Below are 15,072 nucleotides of genomic sequence, written 5' to 3'. Positions count from 1 at the left end.
TACCTCCATAAGAAAGTCAGACTCCATTTGATGATTTGCATAGGCTGATAGGTTGCAGCTGTATTAACCTCCTAAAGCCTTCCATGGCTGCAGAAGATAAAAAGAAAAACAATGTAGTATTTTTTTTTTACATTTATGTTTGTCTGTGAGCAGTATTCTATTAAATTCCATCATTTTCTCACCTTTTGAGGACTCTGGCGGGGCATCTAATTTTGGAAGTAAACGGCAAAGCACTCTGAATATGAAGATGTTTTGATGTCATAACTAACATCCCTCATCTACAATGTGACACATACTTTTAGAAGAGCACATCTTCCTATTGGTCAGTCACACCCTTGAGTTTTCAATAAAACACGCAACTGCAATTACTTGCTTCCAACGCACTCACGCATAGACACAAACAGCCATTCATGTGTCTATTTACACTCCTTAAAAACCTCAGCTATAAAAATAAATGTCTCAAGGGCTTATTCACAAATCTTTATGGACATAGTTTTAATTTATATTCAGGCACTTACAAAGAAGTGGAAAATATTTCGAAGCTAAAAATAAAATCATCATGTGACACAGATCAAGCACACTTCTCATATCTTCAATATTTGAGATTTTTTCTTTCGATTGCAAAACTTGTGAGACTCAGCTGCAAAACTGCTACTCTCAACCTTGTGAAATGAGCATGTTGGATGTCATCAAAACTCCTTGTGTATTTACTCTTCTCTAAAGTAGCAAGGTGTGCCCTTGGAGAGTGCACATCGTAAGCAACGTTCATTGTGATGAGGGAATGTGATCTGATTAGTCACTGCAGAGTTCCTTTGTGAGTCAGAATGACGAGCAACTTTGACTTGAGAAAAACTGAAGCACAAACTGAGTTCCCATGGGTCACGGGATGATTCAGGATGACCAAAATTAAACTCTTTCGTTGCATTTTTGATTTATTTTGGGAAATATGGTCGAGCTGGAAAGGCTTTGTCTGCGCACTGATGTAATGTGGACACATGCTTGCATTTCTATTTCTCAAACATTATCCCCTAAATTAAACAAAACATTTTAAATCACAGAAAGACAGCGTTTCAAAACACTTAAGCATGCCTTACAGTGCATTTTATTTTCCATAGCTAGTTATTATGGTGGAATGCTGGCATGCTGTTGTTTAAGAAACCTTACATTTTCATCACAAAGGTCATTGTATTTCAACTCCAATTTTGATTAAAATAAGAGTAAAATCAAGCCAATAAGTCAGCTTCGCAATATATAGCAAAGGCAATCAGACAGAAATTTTAGCCGTAGTTATGTAGAAATTGTAAGAAGCTAGATCTGGGTTTATTATGTTTCTGGGAATGAGGAATGTTTGTCATTTCCTGGTGCTCCAAATTGCCAAATGACTTGAATGCAAAGCCACAGAGACCATTTCTCCCACAGCACCCGGATTCTGCAGAACCCTTATCAGTCATTGGGAGGTTCTGCCTCCTCAGTCTACAGCAAAACCGTTTTGTTTGTTTTCAATGTAACTTGTGATATTTGGCCAGGACTCAGTGCCCTCTTTGTTAGCCATTGTGCGGAGATGAATGAATCTTTCTTCCAAATTTCATACAGAGATGCACTGTGTGAAACCATAGAGACACCTTTGAGAACACTACAGTGATCGCTATACAATCTGTAGCCACCAGGAACAGGACTCTCCATGCGAACTCCTACAAAGTATTAACCCTTGATTTAAAGCAAATTCAGTCATAATATTACACATACATCACTGATCTATAATCAAGATTTTTCTTCCTCTCTCTAGTGGTGCCAATATTGTAATTTGTGACAAAACATCTCCTTAAATCTCAGGAAGTTTTTCAAGAAACCGCAGGAAAGAACAAATTAGTGGCTGCACTGTTTTCTTATTTTATTCAGTATTAAGTAAGACTGGGGAATAAATAAAGTAAAGATGGCTAATGTGGTCAAAAGATCGCATAATAATCATATGATGGTCTTTGTGGTAGAATTATGGTCCACGATTTTCAACAATATGAGGCTTAAGGCTTAAAAACTCACAAGTCTCTGCATCCGGTTTTACCTCCGACTTTATTCAGTAAGACATATGTCCGATGCTTTGAATAAGGGTGACTTGACTTCTTGCAGAATGTTGTTCTGCTCTCTGTTATTCTTCATCTGCCATGTTGTCTTCTGTTTACTAAATATGTTCCACCTTAAAGATGCGTAGTCATCCAATGAAGGTCATCCTGACTGTACCACAGCCAATTATACTTTTTCTTAGTTCATGTGGAGTAAGAAAGTTTGGACAGAACTGCTACAATGAGATCTGTACAATTAGTCTGAAAAGAAGATAATATGCCAAATGAAAATCATCCTACCATAAGATTTTATGAGTGTTTTATTGTTAATTGTTACTGAGTCTCATGGATTTCAACATAAGCAGTCATAAAATTAGCAAAGACGCCATCTATAGCTGCAAAGTATGGTGGTTTATTGATGCCAGAATTAAGCATCTCTTCCTCCTCTGTGATGGATCTTTCTTTTCATAACTGTTGAGCCATCAGTGCAACATAGCAGAGATTTTTTTTGACTCCTAGTGTTCACTCATAAAGTAGCATGAGTCTACATTTGATAGTATTCTGAGAATAACTTCGTACAATTTACGGAACCTGAGCACATGATGTAACTATGGAACGGCACGAGACGTGATACAAGTCGATTTAAAACCGTAGAGATTTGTGAACCCCAAGGAATGCGTAACTATGTAAAATTACTACAAAAAGATGACTAGACACGGCAGTAGAAGAAGAGAGTTATTTTAATTCTCAACCTTCGAAAAAATCCACACATGAAATCCTGCATCACTTCCTAACCCGAGATGCCCTGATTGCATAGGCACATTGTGCGCTTTGACGTCGTCTGCCTGACACTCAGACAAAGGAGCCGATGTAGGCCTCGAGGGGGCAGATGACAAACACTCCTAAACCATGGCCAGACATAATCCCCACCCCTCCTACACCACCCCCGCACCTCCCACCAAACCCCACAACAAACGCAGAGTGGAGGGGGACTTATTCAGAGCACATTAGGGAGGTGAAGGGGGCCAGGCACTGAGGGACTCTGTTCACTTGGCTGTCCTAATCATCTGAGACAACCCCTCCAGAGGCAGACCTTCCCGCCTACAAAACCCCACTCCACCCCCCTAAGGCATGACCCAGACACATCCAGGAGCGTTTACAAGGGCATGCGGCCATGAAGTGGGGAAGCTGACCAAAATGAACGGCCCCCTGGGAGCTGTAGTTTAATTGTCCATCTTCTTGGTCCAAATTAAACAAGCTCAAGCGCATTCAAGTATCCAGACACACACACACACACACACACACACATGCATACACACCCCGCCCACCATCACTACCCCGCTTTTAACAGACTGGCACGTTCCATAGAGCATGCCATTGATGCAGAATGATGAGCGATACCCCATTGTCTCGTTATATTGTCTTCAATTAGGGAGGAGATGATGGGAGACAATGAGAGGAGCATTTGTAATCATGAGCCTCCCAAACTCATGCTGGGAAACAGAACTTCATTATGCCCAATGGTCCCTCATTGACGATAAAACCCAGAATATGTTTGGTTCATCCTTAGGAAGTTTTCAAGCATAAATGGCTCGGAAAGAAGTGAGTCACCAGGAAATGCTGTAGGGGGTTCTGAAACACATGGGCAGAGGCACATTTTCTTCTTCTTTTATCTGCACTGTGAGTGAACAGCTGAATTCACCCCAAGAAATCAACTTATCCTCTAATTGCATCTCCTGTTCACTTACCTGAACTCCTGACTTAAACAAGTTCACTGCTCTCATATTCAAAGTTTCAAAAGTAAGAAGTGGAAGTGTTTTAGAAAAAGAGGGAGCGAGTGGGGTGAAATTAGAAAAAAAAATCTCTGATAATACTTTAAGAAGAACAAGAAACTCAGTGCTTTTCTGAGCTGGTTTTTCAGGGATAAATTTACAGGCATAAAGTGTAGCCTTGATGTCTTTTCATCTCCACCACATAAATGTTGTACAAGCTTAGCTCTGAGAACAGAAGCTCTGGCAGAGCTGGTGTCAGCTCAGAGCCATCTGCAGAAATGAGACTTCTTTAGGAAAGAGAAAGAGAAACTCAAGAGTGCATTATCTGCATTTACCTGAAGAGCGTTCAGCTGAGAAATGACTCTAACCCGACATCTTGCCGGCTTTGTAGCTCACCACGTCATTTAAATCACGTTCCACCGTGGCTGTTGGGCTTTGATAGAACCATCCAACCGGACAAATACTGCTTTCATAAAAATTGTGCAAAAATGATTTCTTTCAACTGGGATTGTGGCGGTATTGTTCCCCCCTCCCTCTACCATCCCTGACCCCCCTACTCCAAGCCACCCCCTTCCCACCTTCCCTCTCTCCTCCTCACGGCACAAAGAGCTAATCTGAGACGAACACTCGCAGCAGCTCTGACACATTGTCAACGCAAAACCAGGGTGATTTTATTTTCTTTAAATCATGTAAGCGAAGCATGAGGTAAAAAGCCATCATCCACAGAGGACAACAGAGGGGTTAGAGAAATAGCTCTGTACTTTCTCCCCACACTCGCTGCTGGGATTATGTGCTCCCTTTTACTCGTCTATACCTTCCGCTGTTCTTTCACACGTACAGTATCAGAGAGAGGCACAAGCTAGGCCCTGAAATGTTTGATTTCGCCCATTTGCAGATGAAATCAGCCTGCAATAGGTGCCAGTAGGAGGGATATCCGTCAAGTCAAGCTGCCCCGGGGCCGAACATCCTTTCCTGCAAGGCCCCATTCCCTTATCTGATTCCAGCAGACGGGGCGAGATGATGGCCATGCCAGCCAGAGCCTTTGATTTTTTAAGTATATCCCTCTGCTTTCACACTGCTTTATTGATCGCCGACAGACCTCATTTTGTTCCTCTGCTTCGAGAATGCTCTATTTGTAATGTGATCACCCAGATGAGGATGGCAGAGAGGTGGACAGATACTAATCCTCTTTTTCTCCCAGTCTCCGGCATCGTCTCTGCTGATTTTCCTGGATCGCCCCTGTCAAGTTTCTTGTTGCCGGAGGCCCAGAAGACTCCTCTCTCCCTGACTTTTTTTCTCTTCCTCAATGGGGAGGGGTCAGGGGTATAATCCACATTTAAGAGTTGCTTTCTGTCAACAACAATTGCTCTCATTCGCCCATTTGTAATGGGTTAAAATGAAATTAAACACCGAAAGCACCATGGTCAGTGCCTGATTGTACAGGACTTTTAAGCAGCATTGATTTTCAACTCATTTCCGAATGTTTTCAACCACAGGCGGAACGTCAAGTGTGCTCATCAAGCTCTGTGGACTTGACACATTCCTCCATGTTGAACAGCACCGTGCAACAGTACCGAGTTGGGAGCATCTGCCATGTCGCTCCACCCAGATGGCAGCAGAAAGTATGTAAATTGGTTCATTAACCTTACAGTGCTTTAACCAGTGGGCCATGCAAAGGGCTCATTCCATCCGGGTTTTCTTGAATTTTATTAACGCCCATTAATAACATCGGGAAACTTTCGCTAATGGCCTGAGGTGGTTTGCCGCGGTCTTATCAAACACTGTAGTAATTATACATGACATCCCTCTGATTAACACTCCTGTGATTATTACACCATGTCAAATCATCTTTTCTCCCCCCCTTTAAAGACTCTCATCCATTTTCTTGGTTTAGAAAAGAAGAAGTTGAAAAAGAAAAACATTATCACAGCACTCACTCCCCCCCCCCACTTCCAAGCAGGTTTGGATCTTTAACCCCTGACAATAGAATGGCATGAAGAAAAAAGAGGCAGGGGGGTGAAAATGTGAAAGGGATCTGCGTTTTCATACGGCGCTTCCACCCCTCCTCAGTGCTTGCAGTGTGTGTGAAAAATTAGCTTGTAGTGTGTGAGCTGCCAGCAGTGAGGGCTTGCACCTGGAGCAGGGAGGACCAGGCGAAGGGGCCAAGGGTCACCTCGTGGGCTAAACAGGACTGGAGTTTTCCCTTCTTCCTAAGCAGCCAAGACGACCCCTGCGGCTGCATCGCACAACATGGGCCTTTCACACCCCTGCTTTCCCTTCCCTTCCCTTCGCTTCTCTCCTTCCTCTCCTGGTCACCTCCTTTTCTTTTCTCCTCTGGAAAAAAAAGCACAGTAATCCATAACCCACTCAACTATCAGCGGCTCAATTATCCCTCCCGTTCCCCCATTTTCTCCCCTCGGATGGAGATTCAAAAACAATTAACCTCTTCACGGCTGGGGACTTTTCCCAGGAAAGGGCACGGTGGTAATTGAATGACTCCGCCATTTACATTCCTGACCATGACTTCACTCCTTCACGCATAAATCTGGTTACCAAAATCCTAATCTGTGGCTTTGTGATTGTCCAACGCCATTATCACGGATGTTGCATTATCAAGCCACGAAGACAGCATTTTAACTCCGAGCAGGATTTAAGCGAATAATTTGCTAACGTTTACATAACACTCTTTTGACCTACTTATAATCTTAATAGATTTACATCATTTGTGTTCAACGTGTTGTTGTGCAAGTGATGTTTTATAAAATTATGCCTTCTCAGAAAGTAATTATTTTCCATGTGCCATTCAGATTTAGTAAACAGCACCGTTCTGCAAAACTGATCCAACTAGACTGTTTCACACCAAGTGTCTAGAAGCTATGGCGCATCCCCCACACATCCTCAGGCTTCAATAAAATGTTCTCTTCTCCCCCTTCGTTATGGAGGGGCCTCCTATTCATCTCCAGGTAGAAAGCCTCAAAGTGTAGGAGGGAAGAACAGCTTGTTGCACCCATTGAGCTTTTTTATTACTTCCCCCTTCAAAGGATGGTGGCAGGAGAAGAGACAACCTCAATCTCCTTGATACCATGATACACAGAGTCAGCTTTGAGAAAACACACACACAAACAAGTGGCGGGATTTCCGCCGAAAGCGCTGCGCAAATTTTACCAGCGCTTGTTCGTCAAAACATCATATTTGAGAAGATTACATTGTTGTGGATGCGGAGAGAGCCCAATGCAGCTGTTAGGGGGATAATCTCAGAGCAAACAAGTTCATCAAAAAAAAAAAAAAAACCTGACACTTTTGAGAAAAACAACTCACTAGCTTCGATTGAGTGGCAAGATGTGCAACAAAGACCCCGACCAGCCATTTTCCATAAAGCGAGCTAGCTCATCATGCAGCTAACCCAGCAGAAGCCAAGTGATGTAATCCCTAACCAACACACATCGGGAAAACAAAGACGTGCACTGAAGGAAAACACTGTTAAACATGAATTTGTCAAAGAAATACACATACTGAAGCATTTCCACCAACTCCAATCTCTGATTCGTGTTTTGCGTTTCCTATTGCTTGACTTCCGATCAATGATCTCAACTGAAATGCGACAAGAACTGCATCTGTCGGCCCCATTTAAAACCATCGGTAGGGTAAAAAATAGATTCGTCGAGCAGGAATTATATGTTTGTTGTTGAAACTCAAAAGATTTAACTCCTGTTCGTTATTAATGTTGTTCCACGGGCCCCTAATCCTTTCGAACAAGATCAAGACTAAAGGTTTAATATCAACAAACAGCTTATGAACACGAACAACAAAAAGCATCAAAGTCTCCGTCGTGTGGTACGGAAAAATTGGGAACAACGATGTCATTACACAATTAACGCAATGCTTTTAAAAAAGTAGCACAACGTATAAAATCCCAGTTGTTTGAGCTAAACAGAAAAAAAAATCCACGACAGGCATTGTGCATATTCTCGTAGATGCTCGCCAGAACAACATCACTGGAATCTCACACACACACACACACACACACACACACACACACACACACACAATGGAAGACAGAAGAAGTCTTTGATGTTTCCTCATGAGTGTGTGTGTTGCAGCATTGTGAGTCACCCACACTCCATCCAAGATCCATATAGGCTGCACAGCGACAGTAGCACAGTAGCAATGAAACGGCAACCCTTGTACCACACACACACACACACACAGACACAAACTCACAAACAACATAGCGTGTCTTGGTTGTGGATGAGGAGTAAAGGAAAAGAGGCCGAGGCATGGGCAGGGCCAGCCGGGCCAGCAGGAGGACACGAAGAAAAAAAAAGAAGGGAGGAGGACAAGAAGAAGAAAAGCTAAAACAACTGGCTGTGCTCCAGACAGACTGGAACTTCTCTTGATCATTACGTCTAGCCTTCAGGTGTCTGGGGTCGGGCCGACTGTAGGCAATAGTTAGGTTGAGGGTGGTGGGAGGATGAGGGGGGGGTGAGTGTAGATAACACAGCAGCCAGACAAAGAGGGAATAAGAGGGCTGCCTACATACCACCAGCATCAAGGCAGGGAGGGTGGGAGGGAAAGAAAAGAGGAGGGTTATAAAAATTTGATTAGATGATTCTTCGCTGAAGTGACTTTCTGTGTCGGTTTGCTTTTCTTTCTTTCTTTCTTTCTTTTTTTTTGCCAGTTCCCCTCCCTTCCTTCTCCTCGCTCCTCCAGAGCGCTGCTGCCTCAGAGAACGGGGCAGACAGATTTTATAGGTCCTAATTAAAGCCATCTGAAGCCTTTCAAAACATCAAATGGCCCTGGTCCCCCCTCCACCGCCACCACCACTTTTTTTTCCTCCTCTGATTGTGCACAGAAAATCAGAGGGCACCTTGTTTTTCTCCTTTTTTTTTTGCTTTGACTCCCAAATGTACATAAATGTTGCGCGCCTCTCTCCCTCCCCTTACCTCTCCCTTGACCCCTAATTTCCAATCAATAACAGGGTTCAGTGAGTGACATGACCTCATAGGGGGGAATTCAATTGACAGGAATTTGACAGAAGTCTATGTTGTAAATTTCTAATAATAAAAAAAAGGGTTGAATTCTGTTTGAAATGACACATAAGGTTACTGAAGATCCACCCTGATCCTGCCTGGCGGGTTGAAGTGAAGTGCAGCCCTGTTTTAGTGCGCTTCAAGTACTCCATTTATTTCTTCCCCTGTCTCTCTCGCTCTCTCCCCCTCCTCCCTAATTGTCCTCATTGAGCCGTGTGGACCGGTTGCACAGCCTGCCTGCCTGCCTGCCTGCCTGCCTGGGGTCAGCGGGTTTGCCGTGTGCTTTTTTATCTATATTTCATGCTATGGCGCTGCGCGGAGACAGCCACACATTCACAATGAGGCAAAAAAATTCTCAGAGACGCACAGAGTGTCGACAAGAGAGAAACATGAGCACCAATCAAGCATCAAGTGAAGTCAAATGTGTTTATAAGCATCTAAAGCAACAATGTGTAATTCTTCTTTGAATGGAAACTAGAAGAAAAGGGACAGAAAGCCCAGAGTGACACATGCGTAAACACGTTTTTAAATGACGTTAACAAGAAACAAGCGATAAATGTTTGTAAATATTACTTTCAGGAATGGAAGCCGTGATACAAATAAGCGATAAGAAGAAGGAAAAACATAACGTCGCCTACTTACGATTCATTTCAATAACTTCTGGGCGTTATTGTCTCGCCCCTTTGCGATTCTCTCCGGTTTGGAGACGGCAAAAAAAAAAAAAAGTCTGTTCCTCCGGCGACGCACGGGGAGGTCGCTCTCATCGACGCTCGGCTTCATCGGATGGCGATAAAGTTTTTTGCGCAAAGATAACACCTGGTCAGCTGCGCCGAGGACCAGCGGACGTCCGATTCCGCCGAGTTCAGGTCTTCAGTGATGCCTGCGCTCGCCGGGATTGAGCGCTGAGAGGACTGGGGAGCGCACAGAAAGGCGTCATGTGAGCCGGGGAGAGGTGCGCCATTGGCCAGCCGGGGATAAGTGTGATAAGGCTACTCCGTGCGCCATTGGCCCAGAACGACAGCGGAGGCGCCTCCTCACTTGGCTGTGCGCAAGAATGTGAGTGCGGCTCTGTGTTCATAATTTTTCAGCAGGAGGGGTGGGGAGGAGGGATGAGATGTGGTGATGGTGATGGTGATGGGGGGGGGCATAAGTAACAAATTGTTCCAAATATATCTCTATGTGTTTTGTGTGTTTTTGTCACCAACGACAGGAGAAATGCGCATATGAAAGAGAAACGGATGAACATGTCTGGTGAGCCTTGCACGTCAACTTTGGAGGCACTTTCAACTGGAGTGTGTGAATGATAAATGATGATGATAAAGAGTAATAATGACATCTACAAATCAGCTTCTCCTCAGACAACAAGAGGCCACTACTCTTTTCATCATCATCATCATCATCTTCCCATTGATGGATCCAATCCAGAGTTTCTCACTGATTCTTTTCTACCTTTACATTGCTCTTATTTTCCTGGTTATTGTGAAATGTAGTTCGAAGAAGTCAGCCTACATTCATTTGGTTGTGATGCCACATAAAAAGCCCAAGCCTAGTTAATTATATGAACAGGAAAAGGATCATTTGTGGCTCATGGAGTTTGATTTGTTACATAGCTTTCCTGGATAATTTGCTGCATAATGAACTGATTCAGGTTTATCAGGGATTGAATTAATAAGATACTTATCACTTTCAACACTAGCAAGGCTGAAATGCAACCCATTTTCACGTGAAAATGATAGAAAAAAGAAAAAAATACAATTATGTAAGCCTCAACGATTTTTTAAAACATCATAAAATATATAAATGACACTGCATTTTCCTATTAACTCTCCAACAATAAAAGATATTATATTGAATTTCTTTCTAGTTCTTTACCACTATAACTTGAAAGACCGAAAGCAACCTTTAAAATCAATTATTTGATCCTAATAAGTTCCCAAGCTAATTCATTAGCAGACTTGGAGCTAAATGAAAGGAAGGCATAGGTGCTGCGCTAACAGCAAGAGCATCCCTTGATGTTCTCGTTTACAGGTATAGAAACAAAGGGAGCCTGATATGTTTTACATATTTATGCTGTTCCACCCTCTTCTTTATTTCCACATTGATTTTCTACACAGCTGGACTTCATAGAGGGCAACAAGACATAAAAGAGCATCCTCTCTCTGTCTCTCTCTGGTTCTCTGGAGTGTGGAGACAGAGGAACTCAAGGTTCTGTATGGGTGGGAAATAGAGCGCATGTAATCTGGAGCACGCATCTTCCCCTGCTCAGGCTGCAGCATTAAATCGATATTCCGCAAAGCTTTCTCTTGTTTTCACATTCACTTGACTGCTGCCGTGATGCGCCGCGAGGGTCGAGCAGCCGCTCCCTGATTTTTGTGGCACTTGCACCCCCCTCTCTTCATCCCTCCCTCTTCTTCCTCCTCCACCTCCTCCTTCACTTCACTTCACTTCACTTCACTCCATGGCAGACACCCTCATTTGGATGGCTCTAAGGCGATGCGCCCATTCCATTTGTCTCCTGCGCTAACGGGAGGCGGCAGGAATAAGGCAACGCGTTATCTCAACACAAAAAACATTATCTCCGCTTTTGCTCCTCCAGCACCGTGAAACAATGATTATTAACTGTTCAAGGAGCATGTTCACGGGTTTTCGAGGCTTGTCGCCACACTTTAAGGAACATGAACAATATTGCACAACGCACTCCTGTACGCTAGGTTTTTGAATTTTTTTGACTGAGGGTAACGCTTCCCCTTTTCTCGCCACTTGTGAGTACTTTCAGTACTGGTTTGGCTGTCGCCCCGGGGGAGTATGGCTAACGGCATTATGACTGGACGTGTGACAGTAGCATTTTTACCAGAAACCAGCCAAGCACTTCCTTTTCAAGATTTAAAAAGCCTGTCGTGAAGCATCATCCCGGTGTAAGATACTGGTTATGCATTCATACACTCACGCGTTCACTCACACATGTCGTTATGAAAGCAAAACCCTGCCTCTGCAAAATGGGTCAGACACTGCAGTCACTTTATCTCAGCAAATGTATTGTGCCTATGTGAGTGTGTGAGTGGTAGACATGCGCATGTGTGATTACACATCAAAGGCAAGACTCCAATATTAGAGCACGGGCGTCTTTGCTGAAACAGGACTTCAGCAAGTCAAACCATTGAATGTTTTTGGACGCCGCAAGCTTGTGCGATATAGTTAGCCCAGAGAGGCAAAATGTCAGTCTCTCTTTAATACCTTCAAACAGCCAAGAGGAAGGTGCTCTCGCTTGAAAATAAACTCCGGTGGCGTCATTTTTATTCTACCGCAGTCCCTTGCATGCCTTACACGACAGCAGTTCCAGCCAAACATTTGAACACGTAGGATTTGCTCCAAAGACAGAAAAAGCGTTCACCCTTGGTTCATGTTCGGAGATACACTGTCAGGCTAATATATACACACACAGGCGCACACACTTGCAGATATATACCCACTGTGGAATGAATTTGAGCTGTGGGGTTCAAAGCCGTGCCAGTCAAAGAGGGAAGACAGCTCTGTGCCGCCGTCTTATAGACCCATCACTGTGCAAGCTAATCTGCGGCGCGTTCTAGCCCTATATTTAGACCAATGTTTTGTGAACACTTAGCATAATTCTCTGAGACGAAAGGAGCTTTTCAAAGCTTTTAACCTCTTCTCTTTAAAACTCATTTGGAGTTTTTTTTTTCAGCCGTGCATTCCAAAACACCTGTTCTCATCTTTGTTTGTCCTGTGAATGCTCCCCTCCAGTTTCGGCGGAGGAAGTAGTTTATTATGAATGGCAAACGATGGCAGTGTGACAGTGAGAAAACGCTGCAAGTGTGTGTGGAGGTGGTTGAGTCTCTCAGTTCTTCATGAGACAATGGGTATCGTGTGAAATCAACTCGACTTGGAAAAAAAGCGGCGTGGACTTGGTTTTTAAAGGTGCAGTCATTTTTCCAATTTGTCTTTGTAGACCGCATTCTCATTACTCTCACCTCCATCATCTCATGATTTAACATCACATCCAAATGATCACGAAAATATCCCAGGGATGACACAACACCTGGTTATAATTCAGTCCTGTTTATTATAATCCATGAGTACAGCTGATTTCTGTCTGCCTGTGAATGTGTGTCAATATGTGCGTGCATGTGTGTGTGTGTGTGTGTGTGTGTGTGTGTGTGTGTGTGTGTGTGTGTGTGTGTGTGTACTGATTGCTCTGATCGGGTCCAGGTGGACCAGTGGGAGTGGGTCATACTAAAAGCCTTTACCTCCATCTGCTGTGTGGCCTGCACGAGCACACACATTTCCACACAAACACACAGATGAGATGGACTGTCTGGTTCAAAAGCCTGTCCCCTAAGCATTAAACGCTATACGCTTTGGCCACAGAAACACGGCATACTGGGGGCCTGCATGGCATCTGCCTCCCAGCTCCCGGAGCCAAGGCGTGGGGCCGAGGGAGGGGCCTGGGGCCGAGATAAGCTCTTCCTCCCCTGGTCACCGCTACGCCGTGGGGACCGGACAGGCCTGGAGCCTCAGCTGAGCACCGCTGATAATATCCACATGAGTGTACATGTGTGTGTGGATGGATGAATGGGTGTGTGTTGACGAGAGGAGACATGGTTGTGGATACGTGTGTGTGTGTGTGTGTGTGTGTGTGTGTGTGTGTGTGTGTGTGTGTATTTGTGTGGAGGGGGGAGCATCATGCACGGAAGCGCACTCTTGCATGTTTGTCCAAATAGTCAAATATCACAGCTAAGACAAAAATGTTTGTCCCTAACATATTAAAAGTTGTGCAGTTTGATGCCAAATGTTCACAGAAGTGTGTGCAGATATGTTTCCTCCTGAGGAATGCACTTGCTCTTAGGAGTCAGCACAAAAAAAAACAACTCACACAGACACAAATAAATTGCAATTTTGCAAAAACGTCTTTGTAAATAACCAATTTAATGTGGTACAGACCTTTGACATCCTGCTTATGCACAAGATTATTTTCTAAAGCAAGTAACCCTGTTTTTTGAGTGACAACATGCTAATAGATTTATCTGTGTCATTTCAGTGTTGATGTTCTAAAACAAAACCTGCATAAGAAACAAATGAAATTCTCCAATTTGCAGATTGCAGCATTTCTTTTAAAGAAATGACATTTCAAGACAGCTAAGGATGAAACCCCTGTTAGGCACTGAAAGACAAAGCATGTAATAAGTAAAGTACATTACATTACACACAGTACATTTGACAATGACATGCAGCAATGCTGTTTTCACAATGGTGCTCATTGTATTTTTTTCGCTCTTTGTAGTTTTTTTCCCTGTACCCTCATTTACGATGTAAGATTAATTGCTGTGCTGCTAACTGCAAATCAATCTGTTCTTGTTCGTTCGCCCTAATTCATTGTTTATTTAACACGAGTGTAATCTAGTCCTTTGTCGAATGACAGAAAATGGTCCCTCTTTGTTCAGCCGCACTGACCTTATCATTTTAACTTGTCATATTGGAATACTCATTTACTCATCATGTTAAGAGTCGCCTCACGTAACAAGGCAGTGAGGCAAATTAAATTAATTCTGGGGCTACTTTTAATCGTGTTGATGTTTCGAATAACAGTGCATGACAAAAAGGTCTGGATGATGACAGAAACACTAATTGGTAAAGAAAAAAGGGGGGAAGGAAGGGATAATTCACATCATATTCCAAAACAAATCTATAAAAATATAATAATATTGCACAAGATGAGGACCAGGAGGCGGCCTTGTGCAATATATAATATTTGACAACCTTTTTAATCACCTAAACTATTTGTTAAATGTGGTTCGCATTTTAACTCTAGTGAATCAGTGCCTCATTGGTTTTAAGAGATACATCTGCTAACTAACCGAAAAGAATTCAAACCACTGCTCAGAGATCATCAGCTTTTTTCTCTGCATTTCACATTTCGTTTTATCAGTGAAATTTAGTGGAAGGTTTGAGATTCTTTTACATCACAAAACAGGAAGAGGTCAATTTGATTCCTTTGCAAACAGAACTTTTGAGTAGGAGAGAGTGAAAAAGTCACTTTCAGTATGTTTATCCTCTTTGCAAAGCCAGAGAGAGAGACTTTGACTGAGAAACCACATTTTGCTCTGTGGGAGGAAGATTTAGGAGAAGAGTGGTTTTAAATTTTAGAAACACTAACAAAACCAGCTGTGTGTGATATGCAGAGATATTTAGCAC

At 43.2% G+C, this 15,072-nt stretch overlaps 1 long non-coding RNA gene across 1 annotated transcript in view; it reads right to left on the bottom strand.

Annotated features, from left to right (window-relative positions):
* Positions 1-9,643, bottom strand: part of LOC118470954 (uncharacterized) — a 31,280-nt gene extending 21,637 nt beyond the window's left edge. The window contains exon 1 of the long non-coding RNA XR_004848145.2: positions 9,505-9,643. This is a non-coding gene — a long non-coding RNA (uncharacterized LOC118470954). The remainder of the gene's footprint in view (positions 1-9,504) is intronic.
* Between the last annotated feature and the right edge of the window lie 5,429 nt (positions 9,644-15,072).

The sequence above is a fragment of the Amphiprion ocellaris genome, chromosome 2, assembly GCF_022539595.1.
Source record: "Amphiprion ocellaris isolate individual 3 ecotype Okinawa chromosome 2, ASM2253959v1, whole genome shotgun sequence".
Lineage (NCBI taxonomy): Eukaryota > Metazoa > Chordata > Actinopteri > Pomacentridae > Amphiprion > Amphiprion ocellaris.
This window is presented reverse-complemented; position numbering and strand designations above follow the sequence as displayed.